This window comes from Neofelis nebulosa, chromosome 4 (assembly GCF_028018385.1).
Source record: "Neofelis nebulosa isolate mNeoNeb1 chromosome 4, mNeoNeb1.pri, whole genome shotgun sequence".
Lineage (NCBI taxonomy): Eukaryota > Metazoa > Chordata > Mammalia > Carnivora > Felidae > Neofelis > Neofelis nebulosa.
The window spans coordinates 141,477,069-141,498,155 of NC_080785.1; the positions used below are offsets into that span (position 1 = coordinate 141,477,069).

Sequence of the window (21,087 nt, forward strand, 5' to 3'; positions counted from 1 at the left end):
GGGATTGAGTGCCATAGGAAAGGGGTGGTGAGCAGGGTGCTGTGGGAACATCTGAGGGGGCACTTGTCTCTCAAGATGAGAGAATCAAACCATGCTTCCCAGGGGAAATGATGTCTAAGGTAAGGAGTTGAATTTAGTTTTGATTCTGTGTCTCACCACTCTAGAATGCTGAAGAAATTGAGACAAGAGCCCCTGTGTCACCCTTAGTTAATTGAAAAAAGAATCTGTAATTGCTTTGTAGTAAGTAGTCTTTTATGGAAGCATTTTTGGCTGTGTATAGAAAAGGAGAAGATAATGCTGTCTTTTTCTGGCTCTTGTTTGCTTTGTCTGATTTTCTTATACTTTACTGCCTTTTTCTGTGAACCCATACAGAGCCACATAGAATTATCTCCACCCAGTTCAGTATCTGATCTTGAAGAAGGTATTTTTAGAAGTTTAGCTGAAGTGTGTTTTCTGTGTGAGGAGGTATATGTGGGAGCTGTGTGTCATCCGAGATTTGTTGGGGTGATTGCCTAGATCTATGACCCTTTCTGCAAGAACTGTCCAAAGGGCTGGCACCTACAGCCGTGACTACCTGGTGTGACCCTCTGAATCTGGAATACCCACAGTTCATTCTTTGTAGGACATTGACAGCAGGGGCCAGTGGCCTAATGTGGTCTACAGATGTGTTTTCTCAATCAAGAAACTAAAGTAAAAACCTGGATCTCTGTTAGTACAGAGCTGAACCCCAGAAGCAGCCTGAGCTCTGTGTGTTTCAGGACCTTTCCTTGCAGGTTCTTGTCTCATACCTGGTCAGCTTCACACCTTTCATTACTTCTGTGGCCCCCACAAGCGTTTGCATTGGTAGCCCCCGATGTATAGATTTGGCTGATTCGATGAGGTGTGACTGATCATGACCTTGGTTGGGCTCAGCAGATTTTTTCCTCTAATCACTTTGAGGTGGCACTCAGGACATTGCTTGGTTTCCATTTAAGCTGCAAAGAGATACAAATATTTGTGTGGAAGCAGAGAAAGGACATCTAAAGGTAGAAGCAGTAAGGTAAATACTCCAGAAAGAAGTAGAGACATGAGCCCCGAAGCCCCAGAGAGTGAGTGTGGTGATACTGGATCTGAATGACTTGTTACTTCCTGGCTCTGGTTCCAGTGAGGCCTGGCTACCCTTCCAGTCCTGTGTGCTATGGCATGTCTGGAATTCCTCACCAAGAATCCCATTTTACTTGAGCTCCTAAAATGGCTCTTTGTTTTTTGTAACTAAATGATTCTTAATTCAGAAGCTTTGCACCTGTTTTTTATGATATTTTTGAGTGGGAAAATGGAACTTCAGGTTTCCAGTAATTTGTCATGAATACTCTAGTTGGATTAGAACAAAGTCTTATAATCCTCAAACAGAACAGGTATCCTAGTTGATCATGAGAAACCCCTGGACTGTGTTGAGTTAGCAGAACAAAATCTTGTCATCATGGAGAAGCATTTTGACCTTTAGAGACCTTGGGTTCAAGCTTCCCTTAAGAAATTGTATCTATTCTTGAGTTGACATGTTGGGATTCTACTGTGAAGTGATTCTGAATAAGCTAGAAAGTTGCCTGGATTCTTGATCATGACAGTTTTTTTTAAATTTTTAATGTTTATTTATTTTTGAGAGGGAGAGAGAGACAGAGCATCAAGAGGGGAGGGACAGAGAGAGAGGGAGACACAGAATCCAAAGCAGGCTCTAGTCTAGGCTCTGAGCTGTCAGCACAGAGCCCGATGTGGGGCTCGAACTCACAGGCTGCGAGATCATGACCTGAGCAGAAGATGGCTGCTTAACCAACTGAGCCACCCAGCCTCCCCAATCGTGACAGTTTTTAAAAATGCATTATATTTATAAAACAGTACATTTGGAGTGCAATAAACTAACATGAACCCACCCTCTAATTTAAGAGCTGTAACATTACCATTTACTTGTGTGTTCCTGCCCTCTCTCTCCTCCCTTTTCCTTGCAACAGTAACCATTGTACAGCAGGAATGAATATACAGGATAAATTTTCCACATATACTTCCTTTGCTTTGCTTTTCTCATATAAAATAATTTTGCCACATTTTTGTGTATCCCTAAACAAGATATGTTTTAGTTTTTGAGCATTGTAAAAACTGGCTTTATACCATATGTCACTGCTTCCCAGCTTCTTCACATCATGGCATACGTTGCACTTGAAAATACTGCACGGTGTCTTGGGATCAATGCCATCAATGTCTTACCACAAGACTCTGTTCACTCCAGCTACTATTAATCCCCAGAACAGAGGGGATCAGTATGTTAGGACCTCTGTAACCTAGTCGCTGAGGCACACCACTTGGAAAGCTCTATGTAGTGTTCTTTCCATTTGATTTTTTGTTTCTTTAGATTTATGCACTTTCCTTTTTACTGCTGTGTAATAATCCTATGTCAATATACAAGAATTTCCATCTTACTCTGTTTAGACCCCCTTCTTTACTTTTCATTTATACTGCAGATAACACTAGCATATCATGGCTTATGGAAAATGGCTGAATTTGGTTTAATGTTTTTGTAGGATTCAGAGAGGTACCTTTAAATTTTGGTTTTAAAAATCTGCTTTGTTTTAGATTGGGTCTGAGTGTAAGGCAGCAAGAGATAGAATTAATTGGATTATATAAGATACAGCCTTCTCTATTTAATCACATTATTAGGACAAAACAGCAATATGTACCAGTGCATCCACCTTCATTCAGATCGGTGGAAATTTACTGTAGGCAAGCAAACCAAGGAGCACTAAATTATGACAACTACATAATGGCATTAACACTTTTGATAGTTGATCTGAAATACACTGTATGATTATTTAGTTCAGCAATGGCAAATATATTTCACTTCGTGTTCTAAATCTATTTGGTAAATAGTGTTCACCTGGAGTACTATTGAAAAAGTGTTTTCAGTTCCTATCAGGGTCTTTGGCTAACAACTCAGTGATGAGTTATTGATGTCTGTCCTGGGTATGAACAGTGGGACTAAGGACATATATGCCAGTATTCGCCTTCCCTAATCTTCCCATTTGCCTCTCCTTCTTGAATTATCTTGAACCCATCTTGATCATCTGAATATTGTTTAATTTGTAGCTTAACCCTTGGAGAAAACCAGATTCATAACTAAACAAAAAAGCCAGAAAGCATCACATAGTTGTGCTCTTTTCCCTGGTCATTTATTGTGGTCTCTAATTACCTGCCTCACAGCATACTTTTCTCACAAGTATCCAAGATGTTCCACTCCTTTGGTAAAACGTATTTTACCATCACTATTGAGCCGCAAGCTGGAAAAGAGATAAAATGCCCTTTAGTGTCCTCAGTTTCAGGGTTTTGAACTTAGCTTTACACAGACAGATCTTGTCCACTGTAATTTAAAACAATTAGAGCCACAAAACTCTTTAGAGTTTCTAGATCCTATTAAATGTTATTTTTAAGATAACATCTCTTCTTGTCCTTCATTTTTGAATGCTTGGTCAGGAAATGGTTGTAAAAAGCTTCAAATCCCAATTGAATAATGCGTTCTCAAAAGTAGCTGCCAAGTGTAAATACCACTGATATACATCCATGCATATGATAGTATATAAATAACCAGGAAAGCATAGCAAAGGTCAATCAATTATGTATAGGTCAGAATGCTTTCCATCTGGATTGTCATTTTAGCAAATGACATCATGTGTCCTTTGGAATCTATTGTGAAATGTGGCTTGAGTCATTATAGATTGGCTCCTTCTCTGGGTTACCCGGATGGCAGGGGTGAGGCTCAATAAATGTATTGGACTCGGCAGGAGCAGATTTGCATAATTGGGGTGTAGTGATGAAGGCTTCTTATTCTAGAGAAAACCTTTGGGCCCTTTCCACCAATTTCTACCTTTTTTTTTTTTTCCTTCTTGGTTGATTTTTTTTTTTTTTTTTTAAGAACGTGAAGACAAAAGAGTTGGAAATGAGCCAGATGCCCTTTATATAACTGCAGTGGATATCTTTCCATGAAATTGCCGGCAGGGAATCAATAGTAATAAATCTGATACCCTTCTAATCTCTTTTAACTTTACCACTGCTCTTCTGGAATGGGGCTACATGGACCATGTAAATTTAGTTTATAATTTCTACTTGATCTGATGAGGAGTGGTCTCACCAGACAGACTGCCAGGCTCTAGAGTGACTGGCAGGATGGGATGTTGTATGGGATGGGAAGGGATGTTGGCCTTTTCCAATTGGCACAACAGGAGTTGTATTTAGCATATAGACCAAGTGATGAAAACAGCTGCCAAGTCTAGTCATTTCTGATTAGTCAGGGCTCGAGGAGGTAAATGTTACTTGACAGATTTTAATGTGTGATCTTTCCCTCCCTTCAGGGTATTTTGAAAATGTTAAAAAGTTGTTGTTGTTGTTTTTAAATAGGATGACTTATAATGAAGGACTTAGAGTCAAAATTGATGTCATGTTTTATAGGCATTTATAGTTGAAATCTATGTTTCGTTCTGAGATCTTGGAAGGAAGAAGGCTTGGGAATCTTTAGGAATGATAAAAGGAAATGGCCTTTGCCTGAAGAGAGCTTAGTCTATTGGGAAGACAGACATGCAAACAGATTCACACGCTATAAAATAATAGCTGCTCTCATAAGGTGTATGTGTAAATCCGGGCAAGACTGGATTTCTGTCACTTATCTATATTATCCATTACTTATTTATTTGGGCCCTGAATGGCTGAGAAACATGCCTATGCTTATTCTTATTATCAAAGTATTTTTGAGGGTGAACTTTCAATTTTCAAGGTAGCTAATCTGTGTTTTGGTGATTCAGAGGCAATGTGGCTGCCTTCTCTTGGAATGGTACTTAATGTTCTGTACACAACCCAAAGCCTTAACTTTAGTTTAGTAAAACTCTATAGATTCCTGGGGACTATTCTTTGATCGTGTCTACATGGATACCAAAACAAATGCGAAGATGAATATAAAGATCAAGTTGTAGTTGTTTCTTGTGGTAACTAACAACTGATTTACAAGGTTTTATCTTCTCCCCCCACTATTAACTTTGAGATTGTTATCTGTGGTCATGGATTGATCAGCTCATTCCAGGGTGGTATGGGGAGGTAAACCAAAAAGGGGCCCATTTGACCATTTAGCAGACTTCTGCTTAGATCTCATTTTATAAAATCACTCCTAGTTGTAAGGGGTCCTAGAAAGAGGAGTTGTTAACAGAAACTGGGTTGCCCAATCGATGATTGCCAAACTTCCTTATTATCCAAAAATAACCATTGTCAATAAATGTGATAATACTGTATCTACTGTTTTTGCAATGTATTTTCCCTCTCAATAATATCATGAATCTTTTTTCCATGTTATTAAATATTCTACCATGTATTTTTTTAAAAAGCTTATTTATTTATTTTGAGAGAAAGAGAGAACTGTGGGGGAGGGGCAGAGATGGGGACAGAAGTTCTGAAGCAGGCCCTGAGCTGTCAGCACAGAGCCTGATGTGGGGCTCATGGGACTCCAACTCACGAACCTTGAGATCATGAACTCAGCCAAAGTCAGACGCTTAACCGACTGAGCCACCCAGGCTCCCCTACCACATTATTTTTAATGTCTACCTAACAGTCTACTTTATGGCTGTACCAGAATTAATTTAAACATTCTTCTTTTGTTTGAAATTTAGAATTTCCAGTTTTTACTATTATAAATAGTACAGGGGTAAATATCCTTGTACTACATCTTTTTCAGAACTCTTTTGACATTTTTTCTTCCATTTTGATTCTTCCTTTAAAAGAAATCAGGAAATAACAATGATATAAGTAAATATTTAGGAACTCTCTTCGAACAGAGTCTGGAGGGGAATTATTTAATATCTCAGATAACTTAAGATTATTGTATAGGACGCAAAATATCTTACTGATTTGGTAAAATCAGAGAAACAATTGGTAAATCCAGACATAGGAGAGAGAAGGAGGGAAGTGACTTGTCTTCTCATGGAATCAATCAGCTGAGTTGGTTGAGTTAAAATGGCTTAATGAGTTTTAACAGGTCTGGTTAAGGGGATCTGGCAGTATGTTAATTTTCAGAATACCTTCTGCCTGAAAGTATATTTTCATCTGATAGCATGTTTCCTTTTGTACAAAGGTTGTCAAATGAGAGTGTGAAGGTAGCTCCTCTCACAACTCACCTGGCAGAATGTATTGTAGGCGTGTTGAGGTTGAAAGGCTGGTACCCACAGCAGCTAATAGCAGAGGCTGCAGGGAGGTGTAGCTTACAGAAGAGTAAAAGGGGAAATGTTGACACAGTCCACCGCCACCCCCACCCCATCACTGCTGTGGTCTTGAGTGTGTGGGGGGTTGCCTTTCCTTGTTCGAAAACTAAAAGTAGATCAGCAAAACTGAGCATAGGGCAGAGAGTTTTGGTACTTGCTGAGTACATTACCTCTTATAACAGAGTTTTAAATGTCAATGCTTTTTCTAATGTATATGAGGAATCCTAATTGAAAAGCGGGCCCATATGCTTAGACTATATCTAGCTCTGTTTCTTTTTTTTTAATACTGCAAAATAAGGTTAATTTTTATGGTGAATATTTTATGGCTCGCTTTCTGTTATGTGCCAGACAAATTGAAGGCAATGGAAACTGATGGGTGCTGAAGATAAAAGAGCAGTGTTGACCTTTTGGTAAATCATTCATCATACTGCTTCATCTGTAAGTGGTTTTCCAGTTGTAGCTCATATTTGCTAATCACTACATTTGACTCTCAATTCTACAGGGGCTGATTGTCTTGTTGTGGATTGCCTTTTCTTTTCTTCCCCCCCCCCCCTTTTTTTAACTTTGGTTATTGTTATTATAGCTATTTTATTACTATTAGTTCCTCCACCAGAGGGGGCTTGTGGGCAGAGAAATACAGTGGGAATTAATAATTCCGTCTCTTTTTGCCTGTCTTCACTGACTTTTAAGGTTTTTCCTTAATGGCTGAGAGGTACTTTCAGCATTGCATTCACCTCCTTGTTCTTGTTGCCAATGAAATCAAATTACAATTTGACTGTCTTTGGCGATGACCACAGAATAGTTAACTGGTGTTAATGGTTTAGCACCAGGATGATTTTTGACTTCCGTGTTGATCAAAGTCCCGTTGGGGAAACCAGAAATGAGAGTAAGAATAGCCTCTTTAATCCTGGGTCAAATACTGGAAAATATGGAATTTATTATGGTGGAAGATAAATTTAATCCTGGACCCAAAGGTGATCCAAGACTGGGCATCTGATAGAATCAACTTCACCAGCATTGTGGGAATGTATGGTTCTTTATTTCTTGATACTTCTAACTGACTCTGGCCATCACTAGAGTTCAGAAGTGTATTCAATAAAGAAGACCCTTTAAGTCTGGATCGGCATACAAGATATGGAGGACAATATGGACATGCTTGTCATCTGGTCTAGGCAAGAGAACATTTACAGAAAATATTTTGCCTTAAGACCCAGAGAAATTGACCCTTGTCCACCAGGGAATCCAACCAGTTATCGTGCTGTGCTGATTAACCCCACAGAGGTTGTTTCTTAATTTTGTATTTTAGGGTTTGTTAAACTAGGGATTGTGTCCCTTCTCTGGGGACAGAGAGTATTTTAATATTTTGATTACAATTAAAATGGAAATTGGAAACACTAAGAGACAGAAACTAATCAGAAGTGTTTCACTCTTCCTTTATTCCCAGTCACTTGCAGTGTCGACCAATATCCAGATATTACCTACACTCGCCTATCTGCTTGAACCAGAGATTCCTGCACTGGGTGAGTGGTCCTTGGCCTAGATTGGCATTGCCCATTTGATTGATGAGGGCAGTTTGACAGAGTTGTTGCTAGTTATGTTGGTGCTGAAACTGTAAGAGCATGACTACAATTCCATTCTGGAAGTCTGTGGTGTGTGGTGGGGTGGATGTGGGGGTTCACGACCCTTTTTTATTATTTTATTAAAACACTAATTATAGTTTTATGACTGCAACCAATCATAATACTTTTACCTTATTTTGGATAACAAAGAACCAATGTCTTTATATTCTTTTGTAAAAACTCAAAAAAGCAATAAATACGATTTCTAAAAAGCACCATCTTTTAACAGGGAATTCTCAGAAGTAACATTTTTTTCTTTCTTTGTTAGAGATAGAAAGCCAGTCTTTGGGGAAGGGACCCTTAGGTCCCAGAGGAACAGTCAATAGTGATAGTCTATTAATACCAGATTGTTCTTATAGGAAGAAATCATTTTTACATGGTGGAGACATTTTAGTCTTTAGAAGATTTTCTCAATTGTCTTCCATAATAGTATGGTCCAGAAGTTAGTCTGGGAGGAGGCAGAAATGAATTAAAATGGATTTTGGGGATCTTGCTTATTGAAAATGATAATGCTGTCAAGCATGACTTATCTTACCTTCCTTCTCCAGACCCACAAAGTTAACTAGATTCATATCTATCCTGTCCCTTTTCCTCAAGACCCAGAGATTAAGAAGAATTTCCTGCATCTTTAAACTAATTTGTGAATGTTCCCTTCACCTTTTACTCTTCTCCACCATCCAATAAGGTAACCACTAGCCACGTGTGGCTCTTTACATTCAAACAGATTTAAATTAAACAAAGTAAAAAATTTATTTCCTTAGTCACACTAACCTCTTTTGAAGGACTTGATAGGCATCGGTGGCTATTGGCTGTCTTATTGGACAGCGTAGATATACAACATTTCTATCATCACAGAAAGTTCTGTAAGTGCTGCTCTGATACTCTTAGATATCCATCTAAGGATATCTCTCACCCTCTCAGGTGGTCACTGTTTTTTCTCAGCGTCTGAAGTGGACATGGTGTCCTTCTTCATCTCTGCTGTCACTTACAGACAACTTCTTTTCTCTTTATCCACAGAAGCACCCTCAGGGGAACCTGGGTGGCTCAATTGGTTAAGCGTCCAACTTCAGCCCAGGTCATGATCTCACAGCTCGTGAGTTCGAGCCCTGGGTTGGGCTGTGTGCTGACAGCTTGCTCAGAGCCTGGAGCCTGCTTTAGATTCTGTCTCTCCCCCTCTCCTCTGCCCCTCCTCTTCTCACACTCTGTCTCAAAAATAAATAAACATTAAAAAAAAGAAAGCAGGTGCCATCAGATAATCCTACTGCCTAGTTATTGAAAAATTTACCCCCAGCTCACTGACTTTATGCCCATCACCTCCTGCCTTCGTTGTTGGTGAAAATATCCACATAGAAGACTCTTCTCTGGCCTCCCAGTTCCTTCAGTTTCTCACTGTCACATGTCTCTTTTTTCTGCCTATTGGTCATTTCCCAGGCCAGTGGCCCTCAATCTAGGAGGCTTCCCTCTTCTAGAGGGCATTACAATTGTAAGGAGAGATTATTTGCAGATGTAAGAAGTACCACTGGCCCTTAGAGGGCAGGAATTAAGGATACCAAATGTATTTCAGGACCAGGGACAGTCCTACATAATGCAAAATTTTTGCATCCCCAATGTCATAGTGCTCTTGTTAAGAAACATGGTGCTGACCTTCAAAATGGATTTCAAAGCATTTCTCTTTCCATGTGTCTTTCCAAGGATGCCACCTCATGTGCCCACAACATTCCTATTCCAATAGGAGTTCCTTGACTCCTTAGAGCCTCCAATCTATTGACCTACTGCTTTCATGTACTAATGATTATCCCTCTCGTGCCCTCATTTCCCTCCTCACCAAGTTTAGGTGCTGTGATTAATCTCTCCTTTGTCATCTCTGTCATACTTGCCTGGCATAACTTTTTGTTTCTTTATTTTTAATTTTTATTTGATTTAATTTTTTAATTTACATCCAGGTTAGTTAGCATATAGTGCAACAATGATTTCAGGAGTAGATTCCTTAATCTTCTCCCATTTAGCCCATCCCCCCTCCCACAACCGCTCCAGTAACCCTCTGTTTGTTTCCCATATTTAAGAGTCTCTTATGTTTTTGTCCCCCTCCCTGTTTGTTTTTTTTTTTTTTATTATTTTTGTTTCCCTTCCCTGATGTTCATCTGTTTTGTCTCTTAAAGTCCTCATATGAGTGAAGTCATATGATATTTCTCTTTCTCTGTCTGACTAATTTCACTTAGCTTAATACCCTCTAGTTCTGTCCACGTAGGTGCAAATGGCAAGATTTCATTCTTTTTGATTGTGTCTGGCATAACTCTTGACTTTCACTGAGCTTTCTGTCCACTTTGGGCCTGAGTGCAGATGGATGGAGAACAATGCTAAGTCTTATGGACTTACTTTAAATTTATGTGCACTAATTTCAAGTAGATTCTCTGCTCCACTTGGCAGTCCTGCCTTATTCACTTAGTACTTCTATTCTCTGAGACAAGTAATTTACACCTTTACCTGTACCTCAAACCTCTGACACCCATCCCCAGTTCTCCCATTCAGCTGACACCCTTATTCCATATTTAACTGGGGAAATAGAAACTATCAGAGCAAACCACCTCACCTCCTCCAGCAAATTTGCATTCCCTCCTGTTTCCAAATACTGGTAAAGGTTCTTTTAATTTGCATGCCGTCACTACTCTGAGCCATATGATGATTCAATTCTCTTACCACTTTTCTCTATTTGAAAGATCTGGAAACCTTCTTTTGTACAGTGTCCCATAACATCATTTGGCTTTCATTTGATATAAACACATCATTTACATATTAATTCTGCCTTTGTTCTTTTCTCATTAATCCATAACAATTAAAATCGACCATTACTCTGCCACACTATGAGTTTTTATGATGTCATATCAAAGTCTCCATTAATTAAATAACTTCAGAAATTAAAGCCTTATTTGATGACAATATCTTTCAGTTGCAAATCATCTCCACTAAAGGGCACAATGGCAGACTTGGGACAATTTTAGCATTAGGACACACCAACCGAACAGCCAGATGTGCTTACTGACACATTGAAAGTTAAAAGCTGTCACTTTGGGTGATTGTTTGGTGCCAGTGACACTGAGAACAGAACAGAGTTGATGAGGGGAAAAAAGGACACACTCAGGCACTGCTATTGGAAAGCACAGCTCAATTATCAGGTTGTCATTTAGATTTTGTGGAATGTTCATTGGATTGAACCACAAATTAAAATAAAAAGTCCTTCCAGAATGTTTGGAGCTGTGAGACTATGTCGTTGGATTTCAGTTTGAGAGACACTGACCTGCAGGGTAAAGTTCAAATTTCTTAGCTTAAAATACAAGGCCCTCATTTAACTGGAGGGTAAATTGGAGTGGAAGGGAGTTAGATTAAGACAGTGAGAGAGAAGTTATTAACGCAGTTGTCGGGGTAAGAGATGAAGAGAGCTGGAGTGAGGAAGAAGTGTAGGAAAGGCAGAGACAGAATCAGAGCTGCATTAGATAGAAATGAAAAAAATAATAGGGGAGAGGGACATACAGCCACATCAGAGGTGGATGGCAAACGGACTCTTTTATATTCATGTTATAGGTAAGGAAATAAAATAGTGGATTGGACATCTTAATTTGGATGTTATTTATAAGTTTTTAAGTAAGGATTTTAGCTTAGTTTAAAAGGATATTATGGTTTTTTTAAAAATAAGGATTCACTACCTTACAGCTTTAAGAGAATATAGTTTGCTAATGTGTCTAAATGACTTATCAAGAATAGCTAAATTATGAGCATCAGCTAGATACAGCAGTACAGGCTGTGGTGTACTTGATATGTTTAGATAATCCCTAATTCTGGGGAAATTGTAGATCAATTTGATGGTTGAAATAAGGCCAAATATGTAGGAATCATAATAAATACAAAAATGTCTAATTTTAGCTGTCAATAGACAAAGATTGTTACGATGGATGGGGAAGGAAGACAGCTATGTACTCTTTGTAGACTATTTACAAGGGATACTCCTATTATGGATGGGACGATTGAAAGAAAACAGATGGAAATTGACATAATATTCCTTGCCAATACCTTTCAAAAGAAAGCGTGGATGATGTATTAATATCAGACAAAATGTGCTTTAAAGCAAGAAGTATTATTATGGTTACAGAGAGTTATTATTTAATGATGATAGAACAATTCACCAGGAAAATATATTAATCCTGGAGCTACATTACTGAGCAGCATCATTTCAAAAATATATAAAATAAAAATTGACAGAATCATCATAAGATATTGAGAATATAGGTAATTATAATCAGGAAGATCTAAACATTTTCTCTCAGACACTGATAAGTCAAATAAAGTTAAAAATTTAGAAAGGATAAAGAAGATTTAAAAAAATATCACTGATTAGCTTGGTCAAATGGACATTTATAGAACTTAGAACTCCATTAGCAGAGAATATTTGTATGTAGGAAGCCTGAACATTGATGAATACAAATTCTATCCCAGAGAAGAAAAAATTTAGAGGCCAAAAACCAGTAGACATCAAAATTTCATACATTTGAAAACTCAAGATCATGCTTTCAAATGTTTTTTGAGTCATAGAAAAGTGATGAGAGAAATTGGTAGATGCTTTATTTTAAATCTTATGGGGTATAGTTAGAGGGGTACACAGAAGGGAATTTATAGATTCACAAATTTATATATTAGAAATAAAGGAGAGGCACCTGGGTGGCTCAGTCAGTTAAGCGTCTGACTTCAGCTCAGGTCACGATCTCACGGTTGATGGGTTTGAGTCCCACGTCGGGCTCTGTGCTGATAGCTCACAGCCTGGAGCCTGCTTCAGATTCTGTGTCTCCCTCTTCCTCTCCCCCTCTCCCACTCACGCTGTGTTTCTCTCTGTCTCAAAAATAAATAAACATAAATTATTTTTTAAATAAAAATAAATACAGGAATGCTGGTTATCAGTGAGTTAAGCATTCAACCAAAAAGGTATAAATAGCAGAGTAAACCGAAATAAAGTAAAGGTAAGGGATAATATAAAATACTAAAACAAACAAAATAGAATACAAAAGGAATAGTAGAAAAGATCAACAAAGTAAAAGATGATTCTTTGAAAGATTCTCCAAACACATTCACATCTGGCAATCTTGATCAATTACAGAAGGAGAGAGAGAGAGAGAGAGAGAGAGAGAGAGAGAATACAAATAGTATTATAAATGAAAAGGGAGCCCTAAATATAGACTTACTAGACAATAAAAGTCCAAAACAATATACTATGAATAACTTGATGGTACTATATTTGAAAACATACATTCCAATAAATAAGGGTACTCAGTATCCAGATGATAATACACATCCTAAGCTTATGTCCCAACAAGAGACATAAGAAACATGATATATAACTTGAGTCTGGTGCTTTATCCATCCTGACACACCTCATGTCTAGCTGAGTTGAGTTTGAGTCTGGCTTCCTAGAATAAAAAATCATTCATTCGTACAACAAATATTTATGAACACTTATTGTCTGGTTGGAATTGTGGTGCTGCTAGCTTATACTTTCATGATGAAGGTACATGTTAAATCAATACAAAAAGAGATATTCACTACTGTGATAGTGCAGTAGAAAAGGTAAGAGCAGTTTAACAAGGAACCTAATCTCATTAGGGCAAAGTGCACATTAGCAAAGGTTTCCTGAAAAAGTGACATTGAAGCTGTGACCTAAATTGTGCGTAGGAATTATCCAGGCCAGGAAGTGGTACGGATTCCAAAGACATAGATCATAGAGTGGGACAGTGGAAAGATATGAGATTCCATTTTGGTAATTGCTGTGGGGATATGGTAAGGGTTTGCATGAGCCAAATGCATTAAATTCAGACATCTCCGTAAAACACAAACACTTGGTTTCATTTGTTAATAGATTTATGTAAATGCTTAAGACTATAATCTGTAGAGAAAGTGTAAAAATGTGGATGGGAAGGAAATAAACCAGCTTCATTCAGAATAGTGATTGCTTCTAGAGAGGGGAGAGCAGAGGACTTCTACATCCATCCCTTGTTAATAGCATTGGATCAAAGGAAGTATGAAGTTAGCCGCAGTCGTGTGTTTGCTAAGTTCTTTATTTAAGTGTTGGCCTTATCTGCAGTGGAGCCCTTAATTATAAAACATCAGACAGGAAGTGAAACTAAGAGATGCCATTCTGAAGGCCGCGGTGGTTTATACAGTACTACTCAAAATGGGAAGAGGGAGGTGCTGAAATTTGAGAGTAAGGGTTTAGAACTGCTCTGTCCAACACGGTAGCCACTAGCTGCATATGCCTATTGAGTACTTGAAATGTGGCCAATGTGAACTGAGGCGTGCTGTAAGTATAAATTCTACACTAGATTCCACAGGTAATACTTAAAAAAAGAATGCAAAACACCTCCATAATATTTTCACAATATAAATATAATGTTATTAATATAATAATTGTGTAATATGTTGAAATAAGATTGTAGATAATATTGAGTTACATGAGATATTGTTAAAATTAATCTCACCTGATTCTTTTTACATTTTTTAATGTGGCTCCTGCAAAGTTTACAATCACACAAGTGGCCAAAATCATATACCTAATGGGCAGTGCAGTTTAGAAATTTTGTAGCAGTTTGGCTTTGCCACATCATCCAAGTGCCTCTTTTAATTGGCTTTTACAAATTGTATCATCAACCTGCAGCAGATTGGAAGGGAAAAGTACAATCAACTGGTATTACATCACAGATGGTTTGCAAAGCTCTGCTTTAAACCATTCATATCTTCAAGGGTGCTTTTGGCTGCTGTGCTTGCTGTAGGAAAATGTATTTATTGTCAGTTTCTCAGAGCTCTGTGAAATAGTCTTAAGGAAGTGACTGTTAAATTTCTTTGGACCCTGAGTATGAGAAAAGTGATTGATAAAGATTTGCTCTCAGATTTGCTTGTATTTATTTTCCATTACATAACTTGTATATTGGAGTTAGACCATTATAATGACTATTGTAAAGAAAACACTTTTTAAAAAGTCCGATCGGAGGATCTGTTTGGCATCAGCTAGTGGTTGTTTTAAGAATTAAATAACAGAGGTTGGGGAAGCTTATATCTCAAATTAGTTACATTGCAGCATTGATAATATACTTAAGTAATTGTCTTCCTTAGATTTTGTTCTATAAAATGGACTTATTTTCATCGGAATGGACTAGTTAACATTGGACTTCGAGTTTGGCACATGTGAGCTTGTGATTTACAGGGCAATTTTTCTCATCAAAACCTGGGCAGAACCATTTATTTTAAAACCAATATTTATTTTACAATGGGAAGATGGAGCAGATTAAAGGCGCATAAAACCATGATAAATCACCCAATCTTTATCCCATAGAAAATCTTTTAAATGGCTCTTAAAGTAATGGCAGTTAAACAGTCTCCTACAGTTTGTATGTGGATGGTTTTCTAGCATATGGTATAGTCATGTAGATTAAAATCTAATTAACAAGGAATTTATAAATTTCAGATGTGGTCTACGTGATTCTTTTTCAAGAAAAAGTTGTGTGTTTTTTTCTTAGCCAAGTTTCTGAGTCTCGCTCATGAGTAAAGAGAATCTAGTATGAAATTTTTAGCTGTTTCAGATCAAAGACCCAAGAAATGAAATCTCTTTTAGTTTTTCATTTAATAATCAATTTTTATTTCAAAGTTTAAGAAACATGTATATTCATGTTTATTATAGATTATTATGCAAGAAAGGACTTTTTATAACTTATCTCATTTTGTTTGATTTAGTTCCCATTTATATGAATTTCTGTAGTTAAAAATAATGGAGCTACATTTCTCTGATAGTATTTTTTAGTACTATTCTAATTATAAGTGAAGTTATGTCCCATAGAACCTCCGGACTGGTTAAAGAATGCTAAAGGTTAGAAAATAATTGATAGGGAAAAGATCTGCTTATAGTCATGGTGTGGGGAGTCCAGTCCTATTGTGGATGGTGTCCTATTGTGAATGTTCTGCCTATAGCGAATCGTAGACTCTAGGTCTGTGGTTGGCCAACCTTTTCTGAAAATGACCAGAGACTAACTATTGTAGGCTTTCTTGGTTTCTGTTCTAGTCATCTGCTGTTATTGGGTGAAAGCAGGCTTAGGCAATATGTAAATGAATGGTTGTGTGCCTACTTGACCCAACAATTCTGTATCTGGGAATGTTCTCTGGGAAATAATCAGAAGTTTGGGAAAAGGAGTGTGTACAAGAATATCTATCATGGTATTGCTTCATGGCATGGAAAGCTATTTATGAGCCCTGGTTAATTCAAAGAAAAGCAACAAGGCTGAACTTAAGATGTGCTCCTGTTTTGATGTAACATAGGTATGTATGTTGGGTTGGACTATGGAAATGCAGAAGAAGGAGTGCATATGTAGTCCTCTTTGGAGGAGATGGATTTCCTGTGAGGAGATTGGAACAATTGCTGTTCTATTGGCAAGGCCGTTCCCATCATGGCAATGGATCCAGAGAGCTGCAGCCAGCACGTGTTGTGTTTCCTCTCATTGGTGACGCCATCCTCCCTGATGCAGTTTAACGTTCAATTCATCAAATGAACTCCTCTTGTTCAGGTTCCTTACGCATCAAATTGTTGTCTGATTAGGATTTGGCATTGCCTGGAGGACATCTTCAGGAAGGGAACGTACTGGTCATACTGACACCTGTGCAGCAGTTATACTGCAAATTGTAGACTTCTACTTTGACAGTCTGGTTTTATGCCTTGGTCTTCTGAGCTCGTTAACAAAGTCTGCCTCTGGGAAATGGACTCTGTACTGTGTGCCAAGAACACCAAGGCTCAGAGTGCCCAAAATCTGGTGAGGGACCTTCCTAAGGTATTGATCGATGACCTTCAGTTGGGCCCTTCTACAGACAGCATTCTGTATTTCTGCACAGTGGGATGCTTGAGCCTTTTCCTATTTGAAGTTTTGGTCCTTCCCCTCTCTCAAGTTCTACACTTCTTTGATTGTTCTCTCTTCAGGCTTTGCTCGCTCTGTTTTCCTTCTTCTTGTCACTTGACGGAAATACAGTGGGGAGAGACTGGTACACAAGAGACATTGCTACTGCTGGTATTTAACTTTCTCCTCGAGTTTTCACTGGATGACATTGATTTCTAGTGCAAAGGGCTCTCAGCTTTGGAGGAGACCTGGAGAGAAGCAGAGTCCCTCAGGTCTGCTGTGAGGCTGGAATCCCCTTGTCCCAGGGACAGGGTTTGGCATTTGTGTGAGACTGCGGGACATTCCCCTAATGCCAGGAGCTTCTAGCAGTGACAACCAGCCCAAGGAGAAGCAGCGACCGTTTCTCCACCTGAGGGAGGCAGACATTTTGTGAGCTCACATGATTTTCTCATCAGACTCTGAAACAGCATTTCACTGTATTTTGATACAAATGCTCAAACTACACATTAGGGATAATTTCTACTTGTTTGGAGCACAAGTCAGAATGATCGTATCTCCGTTAGAGAAAATGAAGAGGCCTCTGCGTTTCACACTACTTCATTAAAGAGAAAATATTTTCCCAGTAGGCAAAAGCTACTGGCTAAATTCAGCCCCAAATTCAAGATCATTTGTACCAAGAACTCTTATGTCAGCTTCCTTTTTCATGAATTAACATGGGTCTCTGGAATTTACATTTCTTACAAAATGTTTACCCATTTTCCCTTTTTAGCAGGTGAGAGAAAATCCTAATTCAAGCCACATTCTTCTATCACTTTGGAGGCTGACTGGGGATGAGAGTTCTTTGATTTAAAGAAATCCCCAAAGCGATTGGTAAAACTGCTTACAGAATTTGAGGTTGCACATCTCGAGGAAGATTTAGGTCTGAAAAGTCACAGATCTTAATTCGTGCAGTGTTGATTTCATTACCTTGCTTAGCAATACAGTGAAGTCACTGTTTAAAAGTCGAATGAGTACATTTCCATCAATGAAATGTATCAAGTACCATCAAGTAGTGAAATGGTGTCAAGAAAAATAGCATTTCATTTTTTCTTTCCATTCTTTGTATTGAAAAATATGAAAATTGCCCTCTTTCTTTTTGAGTTAATGCTACAAAAGCTTATAAATTTTACCTTGAATATTTAGATGTTTATGTGAGCATAGCTCAATTTGTAAATCTGAACTCTATCAACACGACAATTAATTTTAGAAAATTGTCAGTAAGCAGATATGCTGGGGCTAGAATAAGATGATTCATTTACCATATAGGCAATAATGCACGCTATAAAAAATCAAGAGATCGTCACATAGAAAGGGAAAAAATGAATGTAGATCAATAATTTAATTTAGCTCTGACCTGGCTAAGTTCTATAGCACGGTTCATAATTTTTCAGTGATAGACCCTTAACATTTTACATATAGTCCTTCAGTTTTGTATTGATCTTCCCTAATGTATTCTTCATTTCACAGGAGGAATAACATCTCTCAAATCTTTAACAAAAACACATTTTTTCAGCCTGCAAATGTTAACCAAAATATGACACCCTATTAACCTTATTTATTCCATTTTCAGAGCTACTTTTTTCCTTGGCTAAATAATTTTAAAATTTAGAAGAGAAATGGGTAGGAAATGAATGACGACTTAGAGGGCAAGTTCATGGAGTTCTCTCTTAGTTAATAGATTCTTAGTCTTTCTGCATTACTTAAATGCTTATTAACACTGGAACCCTGGATGTTCTATGTATAGTGTATATTTATTCCGTGGAAAATTATTCATTTTTAATGGAACTAAATGGCCGCTTGGACAAGGGACTCTAGCTATTAATCAGGAGGCAAGTGATTGACTTTCATGTTCATTAAATATTCAATAAAGTTCATTTATGAAGTCTGTAACACTAAAAGACAGTTTTTATAAGTGAGTGTGTTTGCACACACTACATTTTAGTGCTATATTCACTTGTTCACTTAACAAATACTTAATATATGCCATGCGCCACGTACTGCTGATTCAGTGATGAACAAGCCCGTGGCCCCTGTTGTCATGAAGCTTCCAGGGCAGTGCATGGGACAGACGTCATCAGTGCTATGACAGGAGGTGGAGGGCTACTGAAAAGCTTGGGGGACTCTGTTTCACTTGACTCCCCTCCATGCACAGAAGGTGATTCTTCTTTGCATAAATTTCCTGAGTCTCCTAGAAATTCAATATAGCAAATTCTGATTGCCTTCTGAGAAGATATTTTGTTTAGAATGATGGGATCCTAGTTTCTTAGAGCTTGCAGGGACTATAGAAGTCATATAGGGGCTGCACCCTCACGCTCCCCTGCCTCAGCCTGGGCAGGTCCAATGCCCAGAGGGAAGTATGTTCATTTGTGGGGCCATTTCTAGACTGTGTGGATTGTTTGAAAGTTCTTCCAAATAATGAAATGAAGCTTATTCCCCTATACACTCTCTTTATTAATTCCAGTTTTCTATTTTGTATAAAATCCTAACATCTTATTTACCCCATTATTTGGTACACTTATCACAATTCTTCATTTATTTGCGTGATTTTATTATGGCTGCGTGACTCCTGTCAGATGTGTGTACTCCGATGGCAGAATTGTGTCTGTTTTTGCTCGCTGTTATTTCTCTAGCACTCTCGCAGCGCTAGGAAAGGAGTAAATGAATGAACAAATGTTTTGTCCCAAAAAGGCTTTAGGGAAGAAGGTGTGGATTAAAACCTTACATATTAGTCCATTAATTATTTGACAACACCTGTCATGGTTCTTTCCCTTCTCCAGTTTTTCTCATCCTCAAGTTCAGGTTCTCATTTCTTCGACCTTTCTTTACACAAGACATGGTGTCTGCTCCTTCTCCCAATGCACCCCGCCCTGTTAATATAAAAACTAATGCCCGTCTCTCACCAGGAGCTTCGGGGAAGTCTTCACAGAAGAGGCACATGTTGATTCTGGATCTTGAAGTGTGTGGACATGTTCTCCAGGTCAGTGAGGCCAGGAAGGGCATTTTCCAGGGTGCATCTGGACCAGTGTTATCAAAACGTTCCTTCAGCTTGCAGTCTTTTACTAGGCCATCTGCCTTCCTAGTCGGGTCCTCTTAGGGGAATTGTTGCTCTTTTTTTGCCCATCGTCCTCATGAACTTCACTATTGGTTCACCTTTCTCACTTCCTGGCCATTGCCTCGCCCTTGCCAGAGCAGCCTGTGACTTTAGGGAGTCAGTCTGGGTTCAAATCTGGGTTCCACCCATGTTTTTCATGGCCTGAGGCGTGGTAGGGGACCTCTTTGAGACTTAGTGTTCTCTTCTTTAAAATGAAAATAATAGGGGTGCTTGGGTGGTTCAGTTGGTTAAGTGTTGGACTTTGGGTCAGGTCATGATCTCGAGGTTTGTGGGTTCAAGCCCTGCATTGGGCTCTGTGCTGACAGCTCATATTCTGGAGGCTGCTTTGGATTCTGTGTCTCCCTTGCCCCTCCCCTGCTCACACTCTATCTCTATCTCTCTCGAAAATCAATAAACATTAAAAAAATGAAAATAATAATGCTCACCTTATAAAATTATTGTGAGAATTGCCAATAAATTACATGTGAAGTACCTGACATGTAGTAAGTTCCTACCACACTGTAACTCTGATCCTTGCCCTGATCCCTTCTAGTGAACTGCTGTAACTCACTTCCAGTGGTCTAGCCCTCTGTCCAGAAGCCCCACGGAAACCCCATCAGTGGTCAATAGAGATGCAACTGTTTCAATTTCTTCGTGTGCACAGCTCATGGCTTGGTGTCTCCATCTTTGTTTCTTTCAGCCTCCAGGCTTGTGGGATCTGGTGATTTTTTTTTTTTTTTTTTTGATTGGGCTGTACAGGAATCAGATTTGACACATTCTTCCTTTAATTTCTCTTATTTTGGGTCTCCATTTCTCCTGGTGTTACAAAGGCCTGGATTTCTTTTCTCTTGTCTCTCTTAGCTTCATCTGGGTAACTGACATACTCATTTCATTCTGGTCAAGATTTCTCTCAATAGGTTTATTGCAGATTGCTGCAGCTGCAATCAGTGTTTACAATCTGAGGACAAGTTGGAGATTAAGGCTTGTCATCACTATTTAATTAACCTCAAATTAAGCAATTTCTGGTCCCATTCCATGCCCTTCCACAAACTCGAGAGAGCCATTGAAGCGGTGCCTGGAGTCCTAATAGATTCCGGGGGGCACCCCTGGAAAGCAGGGACCAGCTTAGCAGCCACTCTGAAGAACAGCACTATTTGATC

At 38.5% G+C, this 21,087-nt stretch overlaps 1 protein-coding gene across 5 annotated transcripts in view; it reads left to right on the forward strand.

The window, feature by feature from the left end:
• The window catches only part of FHIT (fragile histidine triad diadenosine triphosphatase), a 1,415,554-nt gene that overhangs the window by 250,022 nt on the left and 1,144,445 nt on the right, over positions 1-21,087 (forward strand). For 3 of the 5 annotated variants that reach the window (XM_058726336.1, XM_058726335.1, XM_058726337.1), the window contains exon 3: positions 7,708-7,783. The exons of 1 other annotated variant lie outside the window; for it this stretch is intronic. The gene's annotated coding sequence lies outside the window, so the exon portion shown is untranslated. Of the gene's footprint in view, positions 1-6,613; positions 6,702-7,707; positions 7,784-21,087 lie in introns of those variants that run through there. One more of the 5 variants, XM_058726339.1, reaches the window with a different exon arrangement.